This window comes from Bison bison, unplaced genomic scaffold (assembly GCF_000754665.1).
Source record: "Bison bison bison isolate TAMUID 2011002044 unplaced genomic scaffold, Bison_UMD1.0 scf7180017864309, whole genome shotgun sequence".
In the NCBI taxonomy this organism is placed as follows: domain Eukaryota; kingdom Metazoa; phylum Chordata; class Mammalia; order Artiodactyla; family Bovidae; genus Bison; species Bison bison.
The window spans coordinates 7565234-7579218 of record NW_011494881.1 but is presented as its reverse complement, the minus strand read 5'-3'; the positions used below and the strand labels follow the sequence as shown (position 1 = coordinate 7579218).

The window sequence follows — 13985 nt, the reverse complement described above, 5'->3', positions numbered from 1 at the left end:
TGGAGTGGGTTGCCATTTCCTTCTCCAGTGCATGAAAGTGAAAAGTGAAAGTGAAGTCGCTCAGTCATGCCCGACTCTTCGAGACCCCATGGACTGCAGCCTAGCAGGCTCCTCCATCCATGGGATTTTCCAGGCAAGAGTACTGGAGTGGGGTGCCATTGCCTTCTCCAACACACACACACACACACACACACACACACACACACACACGTATATAAATGAAAGTGAAAGTGTTAGTCACTCAATTGTGTCTGACTCTTTATAACCCCAAGGACTGTAGTCTTCTAGGCTTCTCTGTCGATGGAATTCTCCTGGCAAGAATATTGGAGTGGGTAGCCATTCCCTTCTCCAGGGATCTTCCTGAACCAGGGGTTGATTCCAGGTTGTCTGAGCTACGAGGAAAAACATATATATGTGTGTGTGTATATATACACACACACACACATAGGAGGGCTGTAATTGCTGATGACTGTGATATCCTTGTTTATTGATATGGCAGGAAATATTCCATTTCTGGAATATATAACCATCTCTGCAGACTTTCCTTCCTATTTGGCGAGGGTTCTGCTGGTGAGTTTTTCATCTGTATGCTTATAAAACAACTCCTTTCAGTAAAACTGGTTTCTAACAGGGAATAAGCAGTACATAGAAGGGTGTGTGCTGGTCCTCTGGGGCCTTTGTGCCCCGCCTGCAAATGTAAGTTCTGGGTGGACTGATCACATTTTTGGGGGTAGGACTCTGCCTGCTGATTGTTCTTGATGATATAATTTGTTTGGCCTCTTCCCTGAGAGAAGTAGGGAAGATCTTTCACTGTCTTTACTTTTCAGGTTGGGACCCTTTGAGATTTCAAGCTTTAGAAAAATTATTCTTGAATCTAACGGCTCGGTTCACGCAAAAATTTTCTTTAAGAATATCTTTTTTTAAAGGAGTTGAGATAGTTTTGCCTCTTAAAATGATCTAATTCAACTTAAGTCTAGATAGTCTTAGAATTGTGAATTAAGGATTTAAATAATCACAGTGTTACGTGTCTTCTGGTGCTCCTTTTGACTGTTAGTGCAAAGGACTGTTTTTTAGTGCTAGCCCTCCATTTGAAAGCAGCTGCCACTCTGCAGACCTTATTGTTATACTGCTGACCTTTGTCATCAGGAATGCCCCTGGAGGAAACCGACTCCTAAATGTTTTTCTTAAGCCTCTATGAAGTTTGTGATATGTCCTTTCAAGTTAATTTTGGTTAGTTTCTTAAGTTTACTTTGTGTTTAGTTGAAAGCTCCATCTTTTTAGCTTTATTATGAGTTATCAGTGCTGAGCTCCTGGTAGGTGGTGAAAAGAATTGTCCTTCCCCTGTTACCCTGTTCTGTGGGAAGCCTTTGTGGCTTAGAATCACAGTTTTCCATTGTTGTTAGCTGCCTCTCCTCACTCGGTACCCTTCCCTCCCCAGAACTCCAGCTCTTCGCTTGCCCCTCCCCATTCCTGTATCTCTCGTCCCACAAATGCCCTTGATTGCTGAAGGCCTTTTGCTGGGAGTTGAGTCTGCTCTCTGGTGAGTGTGTGTTTGTGGTAAAACGGGATGGATGGAGGGATGGAGGGAACTGATCAGTCTTTGTGAAGTGTTGCTTTTAACAGCAAAAGTTTAAATTTTGAAATTGAGGTTATAGGACTCTTAACTTTCAGAAGGCTTTAATGCTGACTGTTGTTTGTGTTCTTCCCTCCTCTGATTCAATTATTAAGGCTTTAGAAAATTGATTTTTATTATTGGTTTAAAAACCCATTCTCATAGATTTTCTTGAGCTTATAGAATTAAAGATAAGGGATGTGGATTTAAATTTCCTTCAGACAGAAGATTATTTGTGATTTCTTTATATTTATTTTCAGTATTAACATATTGATAAAAGTAATAACAGAGAAAAGACCGTATTTTGTGGCTAAACTGAAAAGTAGCACTTATTTCAAGAACTGGAATGATTCTTTTTTCCTCTCAGCAGAATGTTGGCAAAATTCACTAAGATTTTGGCAATATATTGTCAGTTCTGGGAAATGGTTTGCTGAGTACTTGAGGATAACAGATGCTTCTGGGAATTATTTTTGGGAAGTTAGATTTGTTCATTAGCACCTTCTCTCTTGAGATGTGAGATCTATAATCTTTTTGTAAGTAAAATATTTAATATTTTGGTACTCAGCTTAAGGCAAATATCACTTTCATAATGGGCTTTCTATTTCCTTGGGTTATACATTTTGATTCTCAACTAAAAAACAGTATATGTGTGTGTGTGTGTTTGTGTATTGGCACTGAATGGATGATCCTATGGTATTTTAAACAGTTATAAAGTTGTAAACCTTGGGTTCTACAGAAGTACTGCTAATTATTATTTTTGTATGGAAGATGATATAAAGGAAAACTTATTTGTGGGATTTCATTGAAGTTCAATTGAGTCACTTATTCAAGTGATAGGTGCACTTGTATAATAATGAATTCCTAAGCTCCTACTGTGTGACAAGTGCTAGTTCATGTGGTAAGTGCTTTGCATTTACTTCTAATTTCCAGTACAACCTTGTTAAGTAGGTAGTATTATCCCCCTGGGAAACAGTTGTGCACGAGTGGAACTTGGGTTTTACTTTTCTGGAAAATGAGGGAAATAATGCCTACTTGGTAGATGAATCATGAGAATTAAAGGATGTACCATTTGTCTTGTGGCTAGCACAGAGTTGGTGTTCACTAAGTGATGGCTTCCCAGGTGGCACTCTTGGTCAAGAACCATCTGTCAATGCAGGGGACACAAGAGATGGGGGTTTGATCCTTGCGCTTGGAAGATCCCCTGGAGGAGGAAATGGCAACCCACTCCAGTGTCCTTGCCTGGAAAATTCCATGGACAGAGGAGCCTGACAGGCTACAGTTCATGGGGTCGCAGAGAGTGGGACACAACTGGGGAACGGGGCTCGTGGCACACGCGGCGGCTGCTGTTATTATAATCTTACAGCCGGAAGAGGTGCCGCAGGTCTCTCAGTTGTCAGTGGTAGAAGTAAGATCTGAACTGGCTTAAAACCGGGAGTCTGGTAGCATGTTTTTGCTTGAGTATCGTGAAGGCTTCTGGAGTGAACTTCAGTGGACTCCTGCCCACCCCTCCACTCCTTCTTTCCTCGGTGTCCTCTGTCACCTTCCCAGTCATGTGCCTAGTGTCTCACACTGGAGTTGCTTGTGCCATTCAGTGCCAGTGTTCTCCCAGCAGAAGTGAGGCAAGTCAGTGCAGGCAGTGGCTTTTGATAGAGCCATCATGCTTTCATTATTGTTTGTGCTGAAATAATTCGGGTAATGGTAAGTTTATAATGATTCATAAATAGTGAATGGTTGTAATTGAGCATTTAAGTTAAAGAAAAAACCTCAGTGGTTTAAAAAATTAGGAAAAAACTTTGATTCTAAGATACTGAGCTAAAGGATAGTATAAGGCAACTTTATTTAATGCGTAGTTATCATTTTGCTGCCTTGGTGCCTGTAATTGCTGTTGATTCTCTTTCCTTTATCTGCCATTGTTACTAGTTTGGATATTAGCTATGTATATGAGTAGAATGTTGTGTTTGTTCTACTGGCTATTAGGTAAAGTATCTTTCTTCCATAGACCTTTGGGAAACAGAAGGTACAATTTAGGTATAATATGATTTAGGTATGATAGATTTAGGTAGATTCAGGGAAGAAATAAAGAGGTGACTGATTATGCTTATAACTGAGTTCTCTCTAAATTGAAAAATGTGTTTAAAAAAACTGAGTTCTTCATTTATTTATTTAACAGTCACTGAACATTTGTTGAAGGTAAGGCAATGTAACATTCTACTTTGTATTCTAATAAAGTACTTATGTGTTGGGTAAGCACTGAATAACAAAGTTCCTGAGACAGAGTAAGTCCCAGTTGGTGGGGAACAGTATTTAGAAAATCTTTTGGGAAATGAACTAATTATAAATGACTACTCCTTTCTAATAGGGTGTGATTGTCATTAGTCATCATTACTATAACTTACCAGCTGAGTGGCTTCTTCAAACAGGTTTGTTGAGTGGAGTGGATTTCTAGTATTAGGAAGTACTGGGAAGATGAGGCCAGGGCAAGGATAATACAGATGACTCTTGGACAACAGGGGATGGAACTTCATGGGTCCACTTATATGCAGACTTTCTTCAATAAATGTACATATTTCTTATTGAGTAAAATGCTGGGCATATATGGAGAACAAATCTTCTATTCTGTTTTAAGGGGAACAGTGATACTTGAGGTTGGAAATACATGGTTTAAGACTGTGGAAGACCATTTAAGTCCTAGGAGTTTTGACTATAAGTATTTTGTCACTGAAGTTTTTTGAGCTAAATGTTGATAGTGATTGTTCAGTTGCTTGGTCGTGTCCGACTCTGTGACCCCCAGGACTCTATGAACTGCAGCACTCCGGGCTTCCCTGTCCTTCACTGTCTCTCAGAGTTTGCTCAAATCCATGTCCATCGAGTCGGTGATGCCATCCAGCCATCTCATCCACTGTCGTCCTCCTCCTGCCTTCAATCTTTCCCAACATCAGGGTCTTTTCCAGTGAGTTGGCTCTTCACATCAGGTGGCTAAAATATTGGAGCTTCAACTTTAGCGTCAGTCCTTCCAATGATTATTCAGGACTGATTTCCTTTAGGATTGATTGGTTTGATCTCTTTGCTGTCCAAGGGACTCTCAAGAGTCTACTCTAACACTACAGTTCGAAAGTATCAATTCTTTGGCACTCAGGCTTCTTTATGGTCCGACTCTCACATCCATACATGGCTACTAGAAAAACCAATAGTTGAATTGTATTGAGAATGCATTATTTTTAGAATACATTTTCCTTCATTTTGATATGGCTTTCTGTTTGTACTATCAATTATAATTTAATCTCATAGAATTTTTATAGTAAGTGTATGTGTGTCTATGTTTGTGTGTATAAGAGAGAGCGGGAAAAGGAAAGAGAGACAATTGGTATGGGGATGCAGTTTTCATAATCATAGCTACTACTTATGGAACTTCTATTTTGTATCTGGCCCTGAATATTAGAATTTTGTTACAGTACTTTCAATAAATCACATTTATTACAGGTGGTAAATGACCTGAACGTGATGGAGCAGGATTGGAATGTAGATTCATCTTATTCTTCTTTATGATAATTATCATCAAAACATTTATTTATTAATTTTTATCATCAAAACATTTATGCCTCATTTACTAAGTCCTAGATACTGGGCTAATTTTACACACATGCACACATACACACTATTTCATTTAATCCTTGTAAGAGTTCTGTGGGAGACATGTTATTTTTTAATCCCACCTCATTATCGGAGACTTCAATAATTGATTCAGTAAGTTGGTCAAGATAACACAGATGTTAGGTGATAGAATCCAAAACTGTTCTGCCCTGTGAACTCTAGCTCCCAAACTTTTAAAATTCACATTGTATTCTCTTAGAATGGTACCTCCTGGATCTCCACAATGAGCATGGTGTTTCCTGAGGTTATGTCAGGCAGTTGCTCCTGTAGACGCTGTGTTTTTAGCCACTGAGTTCTTTCTACTGTCTTGCTGCCTCTCTTATGTTCATTTGTGCTCAGTTGCTTCAGTTATGTCCGACTCTTTGTGACCGCATGGACTGTAGTCTACCAGGCTCCTCTGTCCATGGGATTCTCCAGACAAGAATACTGGAGTGGGTTGCCATGCCCTCCTCCAGGGGATCTTCCCAATCCAGGGATTGAACCCTTGTCCCCTGTGTCTCCTGCATTGCAGGTGGATTCTTCATCCCCTGGCTGCCTGGAAAGCCCACTGCCTCCCATACAAGTCGGTAAATTACCCATATAGCTCTGGATCTTTGTAAGGAGGGGCTAAGTAGCATACAACTGTCATTTCTTAGTTATTTAGTTTGTCATTTATAACAAAGTGAAACTTGGCTTGTTTTTTTTTTTCCAGCTGGTTTTGGACAGATTTATGGTAAATGACAGTTTTCCAAGTTCTCACAAAAGAAAAAAATAAAGCTTTCTGTCTTTTATCAGCATAGAGTTTTTCTTGTTGTACATGATGTAATAATTTGAGGCTGCCAAAGTCCAACCCACAGGAAATTGTTTGAGTTGGGTAGCAGTATTCACTGGGGAGTTTGCAATAATCAGCCCATAAATCAACAAATAGTGTGACCTTTTTTAATGCTTGTAGATGCTATCTGTGTTTATTTTTAAGCTTGAATCAAAAGCAAATATTGATTCACTTATATAGTCTTCTTAGAAAAAATGTCTGCAATATCTCAAGCTAGATATGGAGATTTGGGGGACTCATTTAAGGAGAGTCAGAGTCTATCAGAATGTTGGAATTGATTGTTCTAGATCCTTATCCCTTCAAACAGAAAGTTTCCTCTTGAAATAAACTTTCAGTAATTCGGTGCCTGTTATATTCAACTTCTCTGTGGAATGAAAGATACCCTTAAGGAATATATGACGTAGTCCCTGTATACAAGTAACTGTAATATGGGAGAGGATGGGAATGCTCATCTTGGAGTGGAAGATGAGTGAGGGGCACTTAATAGGGGCTCAGATATCTGATCAATTGATCCAGCTATATCTTCTACAAATTCATTTGTGAATGAGTGAGTACAAGATGTAACTGGAAAATGGTGGTAAGGTCTAATGACTCTTAAACTTTGTGTAAGTGTCACACATATTTAATTCAATTTTATAAGTTAAGTAGTTAATTTTACTAGCAGAATATATGAATATAAAAACATGAAAAAGAAAACAAAATAAAAACATGCAATAAGAAAAACACAATCATGAACATGAGTCAGTAACAAAAATTGTCAAAGTAGGTCCTGCTGACTGCTTTGGTTTTCTTTAAGTTTACTGTTTGTTCATGTTTTTGCCCCGAGAGTGGAATAAGTGGACAGGAAAAAATTATGGGAGAGAAACTTGTGAAAACTCCATCCATTAATTTCTCCCCTTGTGAATTATGAAAATTCCATTTTTTATTTTTTAAAGTACCATTTTTCTCTAGCCAAAAGAATCCTCATCACTAGAAGCCATCGAAAAGGGGAAGGGCATGGTATTTTAGGAGTCCTCTGCTGGTCTCATATGCAGCAGTGGAGGTCTGGCAATGAGTCAGTAATTCGGTGTAGTAGCCCAGTGGGGAGAGGATCTGAACATAGCAGCAGTAGCAATGAGACTGGAATGAAAAGAAATAGAAATCGAAATCTAGCCTCCTGTTTTTAGATAGGCAGTAGTTACCAATTATTAAACAGCTTTCATATTGTTAGGATCTTAGGTGTCTCAATGATTTGTTGCCTCTGGTCCAGAGCCCTTTCATTCTGTTCTTAGGGAAAATGAGTTTAAAATCCAATTTTAGTTTTACTTGAAGGAAATTGTAAACTAAACATAATTTATCCGTGAATTATAGATAATTTAGAAAATAGAGAAAAGACGGGAAAAAAATGCATCACCCTAACAAGACCCCTGTCCTTTTACATTTACTTTTTCTTGATCTTACAGATTGAAAAACTTTTCTAATAGTTCATTCCAGGTAAATCAAGCTCTGAGAAACAGACTTCTGAACTAATAGAACTTAACCCATTACCTGCTGAACTGTGAGGGTAAACATGGTAAACCCATAGATTTCAAAGAAGTCTTCACTGGACTCTTAAGTTCCCCATGATCACAAACTGTTCGTCCACCTACACTTGTAAGTGTAGAAAGTTAATCCTCCAAATACCTCTGTTCTTTACTGGGGCCAAGCTTTCATCTCCCTCAGTGAAGTATTTGCATAGTTAAAAAGTTTTTTGTTTTGAACTAATTTGGGACTTACAGAAAAGTTGTAAAGATGGTACAGAGTGTTTTTAGATATCTCTTACTCAGCTTCCTTTCATGTTATCATCTTGTATAACCGTAGTACAATGATGAGAACCAGGAAATTAACATTGGTTCAATACTATTAAGGAAAGACCTTCAAGCTTCACTAGTTTGTTCGTCATTATTCTTTACTGAGGATTCTATCTAGGATCTCACATTGCATTTCACGCATTTTTCGTCGTTAGTCTCTTCTGTTCTGTAAAAGTTTCTCAGTCTTTCTTTGTCTTTTATAACTCTGACATTTTGGGAGAGTATTAGCCAGTTATTTGGTCAAATGTCCCTCAATTTAGATTTGTCTTTTTTTTTTTTTCCCTCTCATGATTGAACTGAGATTATAAGGTTTAGTCAAGACTATCACAGAAATGTGTTCTCAATGCATTATTAACACGGGATTCATAATATCATTATTTATTTTTGCTGGTGATGTTTGACCCGATCACTTGGTTAAGGGCCTCTCTGCCTGGTTTCTCTATAGTAAAGTTAAATTCTTTCCTTTGTAGTTAATAAATATCTGGTTGGAGATATTTTGATACTGTCATTTGCATGAATGTCATGGAATTCTCTGTGCATGGAATTAGTAGTATTACTTAGAGACCTCACTGAACTTCATTTAATGATTATGAAATGAATTTCCGTAAGAGACTTATCCCCTTCCAGGGTACTTGTACCTTATTCCTGGTTTCATCAAAGGACCCTCAGGTTCTGCAGGAGCAAATCCCTCTAGTCTTTACTGGTGTCAGTCACACTTGTATCCCATTCATAATGAAGTCTCCAGTGCTAATAAGCTATATGTCTCTGAACCCCCTTCACCCCACTGTCTCTTAGGGTGATGGGCTCTTCCTGTGGCCCAGTGTCCTTCCAGGCCTCATTTCTCTTTAGGCATAAGCCAGTTTCATTTCACCAAACATTTGAATGACTGCTTAGGGTTTTTTTCAGAAATAGAGGCTACGAGCAGCTTAGCTGTTTGGTGTGAAATACAGTAGTGGGATAGTTAGGGTAGCTGTGTCTGTAGCCTGGTTTAATACTTTGGCCTGAGAAATATGGCAGCACATTATGATGTATTGTGTATACTCATTGTGAAGTAATCATTCTCTGTGTTTCATTAATACAGAGAAATAAAATGATTTTTTTTTCTGAAGGTCATCAGCTAGAGCTTTATTGCTCTAACGCTGTCAGTCTTGAGCCTTTTAAATTTAGCCCTGCCATTTCTACTCTGTCAACTGTGGATCTGTAGTAGAAATATTAGTCTGCCTAAGAATGAAAAATCCAAATGTAAACCAGACAGTACAATTTAGATCTATTTAGTGCTAAGAAAATTTTAAACAATGAATAACATATTAGATGTTTGATTAGTAAAATACAAATTTATTAGTATTACTGAATTTAAAGTAGCTTTTTGAATTAAATATTTTTTCAAGTAACATGTATGATAGAAGCCCATTTTCTGTAATATGATTCAGATTCTGTGGGTCCTGGAGCTTAATATAATTTAGGGGACCCACTTTAAGGAAAACATTTTTTAAAAAATAGAAAATTGAATGTTGGGCCTGAGGGCCTGTGCAAGAGAGTGCCTTGAAATTTAATCTTCATGGTTTCTTGTTAAGTCTGCTTCTGGATGTGGGAATCTGCAAAAAGTTTGGGACCCACTGTTTTCTGTCATCTCACACAGGGGAAAGGTTTTTACCCTGCCCACAGGAAGTTAGTGTGTTCAGATTGGGAACAATATGGGACATAAAGCTTAGTAGCTGCATTTCACTAAGAGGTAATAAGATGACACGCTTCTTTCCCAATTTTGGCTTCTAAGCTTCCTAGGAGTATACCTGATGTTAGAGACAGGAAAGTGAGGCAGGCTGTTTTGATTTAGTAAATCCCAGTAGTAATGATGATTTAAAAAGTCTAAAGTAGATTACTTTAAAGTAGATTAAAGATTAAATAAATATAAGAATTTATGTTCAGATTTTTAATTTCTTCATGATTCAACCTTGGTGGTGGTGGTGGTTGTTAAGTGGCTCAGTCGTGTCCGACTCTTTGCAACCCCGTGAACTGCAGCCCTTCAGACTTTCCTGTACTTCACTGTGTTGGGGTTTGCTCCAACTCATGGCCATTGAGTCAGTGATGCCATCCAACCATCTCATCCTCGGTCGCCCCCTTCTCCTCTTGCCCTTAATCTTTCCCAGAATCAGGGTCTTTTCCAGTGAGTCACCTCTTCACATCAAGTAGCCAAAGTATTGGAGCTTCATCTTCAGCATCAGTCCTTCCAATCAATGAACATTCAGGACTGATTTCCTTTAGGATTGACTGGTTTGATCTCCTTGCTGTCCAAGGGACTCTCAAGAGTCTTCTCTAGCACCACAGTTCAGAAGTATCAATTCTTCGGTGCTCAGCCTTCTTTATGGTCTGGCTCTCACCTGTACATGACTACTGGAAAAGCCATAGATATGACTATACAGACCTTTGTTGGCAAAGTGATGTCTCTGCTCTTTAATGTGCTGTTTAGGTTGGTCATAGCTTTTCTTCCAAGGAGCAAGCATCTTTTCATGGCTGCAGTCACTGTCTGCAGTGATTTTGGAGTCCAAGAAAATAAAATCTGTCATTGTTTCCACTTTTCCCCCATCTATTTGCCATGAAGTGATGGGACTGGATGCCATGATCTTAGTTTTCTGAATGTTGAGTTTTAAGCCAGCTTTTTCACTCTTCTCTTTCACCCTCATCTAGAGGCAAGAGCAAAGAGTTCCTCTTTGCTTTCTGCCATAATGGTGATGTCATCTGCGTATCTGAGGTTGTTAATATTTCTACTGGTAATCTTGATTCCAATTTGTGATTCATCCAGCCTGGCATTTCGCATGATGTACTCTGCATGTAAGTTAAATAAGCAGGGTGACAATATACAGCCTTGATGTATTCTTTTCCCAATTTTGAACCATTCCATTGTCCCATGTCTGGTTCTGACTGTTGTTTCTTGACTGTTGCTTCTTGACCTGAGGTTTCTCAGGAGGCAGGTCAGGTGGTCTGGTATTTCTTTAAGAAATTTTCACAGTTTGTTGTGATCCACACAGTCAAGGGCTTTAGTGTAGTCAATGAAGCAGAAGTAGATGTTTTTGTGGAATTCTCTTGCTTTTTCTGTGATCCAGTGGATGTTGGCAATTTGATCTCTGGTTCCTCTGCCTTTTCTAAATCCATCTTGTACATCTCGATGTTGTTGGTTTATGTACTGTTGAAGACTAGCTTGAAGGATACTGAGTATTACCTTGGGAAACATGTGAAATGAATGCAGTTGTGTGGTAGTTTGAACATTCTTTGGCATTGCCTTTCTTTGGGATTGGAATGGAAACTGACCTTTTTCAGTCCTGTGGCCACTGCTGAGTTTTCCAGATTGGCTGGCATATTGAGTGCAGCACTTTCACAGCATCATCTTTTAGGATTTGAAATAGCTCAACTGGAATTCCATCACCTCCACTAGCTTTGTTTGTAGTGTTGCTTCCTAAGGCCCACTAGACTTTGCATTCCAGGAGGTCTGGTTCTAGGTGAGTGACCACAGCATCATGCTTATCCGGATCATTAAAACCTTTTTTTGTATAGTTCTTCTGTGTATCCTTGCCACCTCTTCTTAATCTCTCCTGCTTCTATTAGGTCCTTGCCATTTTTGTCCTTTATTGTGACCATCTCAATGAAATGTTCCCTTGGTATCTCTAATTTTCTTGAAGAGATCTCTTTTCTTTCCTGTTGTATTGTTTTCCTCTACTTCTTTGCGTTGTTCACTTAAGAATGCTTTCTGATCTCTCCTTGCTATTCTTTGGAACTGCATTAGTTGGGTATATCTTTTCCTTTCTCCTTTGCCTTTCCCTTCTCTTTTCTCAGCTATTTGTATGGCCTCCTCAGACAACCCGTTTGCTCTGACCAGCGTGTTCTCTTGACAAAACTCTTAGTAGCCTTTGCCCTGCTTCACTTGGTACTCCAAGGCCAAACTTGCTTGTTAGTACAGTTATCTCTTGACTTCCTACTTTGCATTCCAATCCCCTATGATGAAAAGGACATGTTTTTTGGTCTTAATTCTAGAAGGCCTTGTAGGTCTTCATAGAACTGTTCGACTTAGCTTCTTTGGCATTAGTGGTTGGGGCATAGACTGGGATTACTGTGATGTTGAATGGCTTGCCTTGGGAATGAGCTGAGATCATTCTCTTGTTTTTGAAATTGCAACCAAGGTGGACTTCCTCATGGCCCAGTGGTTAAGACTCTGTGTTCCCGTGGCACACAGCATAGGTTCAATCCCCAGTCTGGGAAGATCGCACATGCCACTGTGGTCCAGGAAGAGGGGAAGAAAAAGATATTTGGAGAAGGAAATGGCAAACCACTCCAGTATTCTTGCCTGGAGAATCCCATAGACAGAGGAGCCTGGCGGGCTATAGTCCACGGGGTTGCAGAGTCGGACATGACTAAGCGACTTCACTTTCACTTTCACTGCATTTTGGACTCTTTTGTTGACTATGATGGCTACTCCATTTCTTCTAAGGGATTCTTGCCCACAGTAGTAGATATAATTAGCATCTGAATTAAATTTGCCTGTTGCCATCCATTTTAGTTCCCCAAGTACTAAAATGTCGATGTTTACTCCTACCATCTTCTATTTGACCACATCCAATTTACCTTGATTCATGGACCTAACATTCCTCTACATGTATAGAGGTAGTGTAACTCCCAGCACAATCAAGACATGTAACAGCTTCATCATGCTGGTACTGCCCCTTTGTAATCAACTCTTACCCTCACCTCCAACTTCTGGCAACTACTGGTCTGTTTTGACTTTTGAATTTTAATTTTGACTTTTCCAAAATGTCATAAAAGTAAAATTGTATAGCATATGACCTTTCGAGTCTCATCATAGTACATTTCAGATTCATCCATATTATTTTGTGTGTTAGTATTATTACTTTCTATTGTTGAGTTTAATGTATGTATGTACCATTTACTAGTTGAAGAACATTTGGGTTATTTCCAGTTTTTGGTGATTATATATGAAGGCACTGTAAACATTTGTGTAAAGGTTTTTACGTAGCATAAGCTTTTATTTCTTTTTGGGTAAAATACCTAGAAATGAGGTTGCTAGTTCAGATGGTAAAAGTACATTTAACATTGTATGTAATTGCCAACAGAGTCATTTTGCATTTTTGTCAGCGGTTTGGGAGACTTTCAGTTGCTCTCATTCTTATTCTCTAGTATTTGTTGTTGTCAGATTTTAAATAACTTCTTTTTATAGTTTTTGTTTTTAGCTATGTAGTGTGATTTTAATTCCATCCCCCTAAAGACTAATAATAATGGTAAATATCTTTTTATATGTTTATCTGCTATTTAAGAAAATTGGATAATTTTGCTCATTAAGTTTAGTGTTCGATGCATATTTTGGATACAAATCATTTATTCACTATGTTATTTGAAAATATTTTTTAATCTTTGGGTCTTTTCATTCTCTTAATAGTACCTTTCAAATAATAGAACTTCTTAATTATGATGAAGTCCAGTTCTATGTTTCTTTTTTCTTTTATGGATTGTGCTTTTGTTTTGTATGTAAGGAGTCTTTACTTAGCCCAAGGTCACAAATTTTTTGTCTTCTAGAATTTTTATAGTTTTAGGTTTTCATTTAGGACTGTAATCCATTTTGAGTTATTTTTGTATAAAATGTAACTTATGGGTCAAGGTTCAGTTTTTTTTTTTAATAGTTTTGTCCAGTTGTTCCAACTTCATTTGTTGAAATGACTATCCTTTCTCCTTTTAGTAACCTTTGCACTTGTACTGAAAATCGGTGACATTATTCGTGTCGGCCTGTTTCTGGGCTCTCTGTTTTGTTCCAGCGCTCTGTGTGTCTGTCTTTTCACCAGTACCATATAGTACTGACCAGTGAATGTTCCACCTTGTTTCTTCTGTTTTAAAATTCTTTTGGCTATTATACTTCCCTTGCCTCCATGTAACTTTTAGAATCAGCTGGTTAATTTCTACAAAAAGAAATCTTGTTGGAGTTTTGATTTGAAATTGCATTAAATCTCTGCATTAGTTTGGAATGAATTGGCATCTTAAAACTGAAATGTCCAGTTTACAAATGTCACATGCCTATCCACTT

The 13985-nt window shown here is 38.3% G+C and overlaps 1 protein-coding gene across 19 annotated transcripts in view; it reads left to right on the top strand.

Moving 5' to 3' along the window:
* Nucleotides 1–13985, top strand: part of USP54 (ubiquitin specific peptidase 54) — a 133762-nt gene that overhangs the window by 49494 nt on the left and 70283 nt on the right. For 3 of the 19 annotated variants that reach the window (XM_010852296.1, XM_010852295.1, XM_010852297.1), the window contains one exon: nt 1439–1540. The exons of 11 other annotated variants lie outside the window; for them this stretch is intronic. The gene's annotated coding sequence lies outside the window, so the exon portion shown is untranslated. Of the gene's footprint in view, nt 1–474; nt 571–608; nt 697–1059; nt 1231–1438; nt 1541–1563; nt 2146–2927; nt 3311–13985 lie in introns of those variants that run through there. 5 more of the 19 variants (XM_010852300.1, XM_010852299.1, XM_010852307.1 and 2 more) reach the window with 5 other exon arrangements.